The following is a 3,228-nucleotide window of genomic DNA, read 5'->3' as shown; positions in this document are numbered from 1 at the left end:
AAAGGACTTCACAAATGATTCCGGAAGCGCTGAAAAACATCCTACTTGAGCCTTGAATTTTTTAATAAAATTTTTCACAGATTGGGTTCAAAAGATGGGTTTCTTTTAAGAGGAAACATTTTCTCTGAAGCATTGTCCAACTGTATTCAAGTAAAAATTCTTTGTCAAGGCTGTTTTTGGAATAAAGTGAATCTACTGGTATAAGAAGAGTTCTGGAAAGTATGATGTAAAGGAGATAAAGCCAGAGCAGAGTTTTGTGTTCGCTTCATCGCTGCAGCTCACCCTCTGGTGTCTCTTCAAGCCTTCTCTGATACTGTCTTTCCGAGGCTTTTCTACGGTAGACATCATAGAAGGTCTCCTGTCTGACGCGCACCCTGATCATGATCCACTCCATCGCGGCTCCAAAGACAAAAAAAGAAGGGAAGGAACCTGTAGATGTCAAGTCGCTCCTTCCCAGGAACCCTCTGCAGAATTTGCCTCAACTAGGCCCTAAAGAACATGACTGGCCGAGGTCTAGGAGCTCATCCGGGTGAATTGACGAGGGTTAGGTACCTTGCCCCTAACGACACAGCCCGGTCAAGGGCGGCCTGCCATCTGCCAGAATTCAGCTTCTTAAGTAATTTGATCAGCATACAGATAGAATAGGTATGGAGAGAAAATACAATGCTGACACATTCTTTTCTCAACTTTAAATCATGTAGTGTTCCCTTGCTATATTCACCCAACAACCTCCTAGTCTAGGTATAGGTTTCACAAGAGCCTAATTAAGTACTCTGGGATTCCTATTCTCAATGTTAACTACAACTTGTTTTGATCCACATAGTCAAATGCCTTTGCATAGTCAATAAAGCACAAATAGACATTCTTTGGTATTCTTTCATTTCAGCCATGATCCATCTGACATCCCTGGTGCCGCAGCCTCCTCCAAATCATGGTCGAACTTCTGGGAGCTCCCTGTGTATGTACTGTTTTAGATGTTTTTGAATGTTTTTGCTTGCAGGTGATATCAATGATATTGTTCAATAGTTCCCACATTCTGTTGGATCACCTTTCTTGAGAATGGGAACAAATATGAACCTCTTCCAATATGTTAGCCTGACAGATATCTTCCAAATTTCCTAGCATAGACTGGTAAGCAGATATAGGGATATATCTGTTAAATGAAACAAGTAAATTTGTATACATCTGATTTCTGGGGCCTTATTTTTTGCCAATTCCTTCAATGCAGATTCAACTTGCTCCTTCATTACCACTGGCTCCTGCTTACATGGTACTTCCTGGGTTTTCTTTAAGGTTTTGGTTGTTGGTTTTGTTTTTTTGTTTTTTTTTTTTTGGTTTTTTTTCCATTTTCTTTTCTTAGTGTCAGTCACTTCTTTTTGGTACAATGACGCTATGTATCCCCTTAATCTTTTGATGCTTCTTGGGTCATTCAATATATTGCCCATAGCATCTTTCAATATTGTGACTCAAGGCTTAAATTTGTGTTTCAGTTTCCTCAGCTTGAGAAACGCAGAGTGAGTTCTTCCCTTTTTATTCTCCAATTCCAGCTCTCTGCACATACCATTATAATTCTTCACTTTGTCTTATCAAGTTTCCCTTTGAAATCTTCTGTTCAACTCTTTTATTTTGACATGTTTTCCATTTCTTTTGGCTTCTTAAAACTCTACTGCAATTTTCAGAGTCTCTTCTGACATCCATTTCCATTTTTTTTCTTTCTCCTATATCTTTGTAATGACTGTTTGCTCTCTTGATGAAGGATACTCTTGACAACATTCCACAGCTAATCTTGCCTTCAATCATTAGTGTTCAATGATTTAAACCTAAATAATTTTGAAATTCACATGGAATAGATTCATGTTCACAATTTGATTCTTGTGGATTTATTTTCATTTTCTTTCACCTCAATTTGAACTTACACATGAGTATCTGATGGTCTGACCCACAGTCTGTCCATGGCCTAGTTTTGACTGCTGATATTGAGCTTCTCCAACGATTCTTTTCAGATATAGTCAATCTGTTCCTAGACAGCCTATCAAGGGAGGTCTATGTGTAAAGTCATCATGAATAAATCATTGCAAATACAAAATTTGATAATTCTATTTCCAGCCTCATTTCTATCAACAAGCACATATTTTTTACTGCTTTTGGATGGTGGTCCTGATGGGCAAGTAAAGGGAAATTTGGGGGGTCGTGTTTTTTGGTGGTCTTATTTGATGTATATTATGGCTCTTTTTCCCCCAAGAGCAGGTAGCCTTGAGATTTTGTCCGTTGGCCAAATTTATTAACTTTTGAATTAATATTCCTTAAATTACACAGCAATCTTTTGTCTATTTGCTGAACTGAATAACTTGGTGTTGCTGGGATGCTGCACACTGTTCCATAGTCTTGTCAAATACCATAATGGTTACCGATTTTGTACAGTATTTGGATGAGCTTTCAGATTGATTTATGCTGGGAAGCATGAGTGGCATCCACTTACTAAACTAGATGCCTCTGGAAACCACAAACTCTCTAAACTCTACAAATTCTCTAAATGCTATAAATGTACAGAAATGATAGTAGTTATAGAACAGAGTTCTGTACAGAAATTATGTTACTCATAGAAGAGAGTTTAGGTCTTTTGTGGAAATCTTACTCTCAGTTGTATTTGACTTATCAACATTTAACCACTGCTATATGCTCACCAAGTTGTGCCAAGAAATCTGGAGAACAACCATCTGGCCAACTGACTGGAAGAGATCTATATTTGTTCCCATCCCAAAGAAGGGTGACCCAACAGAGTGTGGAAACTATAGAACAATCTTATTGATTTCACATGCAAGCAAGATTCTACTGAGGATTATCCGAAAATGACTGGAACAGTACATCAGCAGAGAACTGCCAGAAGTCCAGGCTGGGTTTAGAAGGGGTCGTGGAACTAGGGATATTGTAGCTAATGTTAAATGGATCTTGGCTGAAAACAGGGAATACCAGAATAATATTTACCTATGTTTCATTGACTATGCAAAGGCATTTCACTGTGTGGATCACAATGAACTGTGGCTGACTCTGAGAAGAATGGGAATCCCAGAACACTTGATCGTGCTAATGCAAAACCTATACTTGGACTAATAGGCAGTCGTCAGAACAGAGCAAGGAAACACTGCATGGTTCAAAATTGGGAAAGGCGTACGCCAGGGATGTGTCCTATCTCCATACCTTTTCAACCTGTATGCAGAACAGATTATC

At 38.7% G+C, this 3,228-nt stretch overlaps 1 pseudogene; it reads right to left on the bottom strand.

Annotated features, from left to right (window-relative positions):
- Positions 1 to 265: 265 nt before the first annotated feature.
- LOC102876057 lies at positions 266 to 500 on the bottom strand (annotated as a pseudogene).
- Between the last annotated feature and the right edge of the window lie 2,728 nt (positions 501 to 3,228).

The sequence above is a fragment of the Elephantulus edwardii genome, unplaced genomic scaffold, assembly GCF_000299155.1.
Source record: "Elephantulus edwardii isolate Elephantulus edwardi_28Jun2011 unplaced genomic scaffold, EleEdw1.0 scaffold00381, whole genome shotgun sequence".
Lineage (NCBI taxonomy): Eukaryota > Metazoa > Chordata > Mammalia > Macroscelidea > Macroscelididae > Elephantulus > Elephantulus edwardii.
Note: the sequence above shows the minus strand (reverse complement) of the source record. Positions and strands in the feature narration are given on the sequence as shown.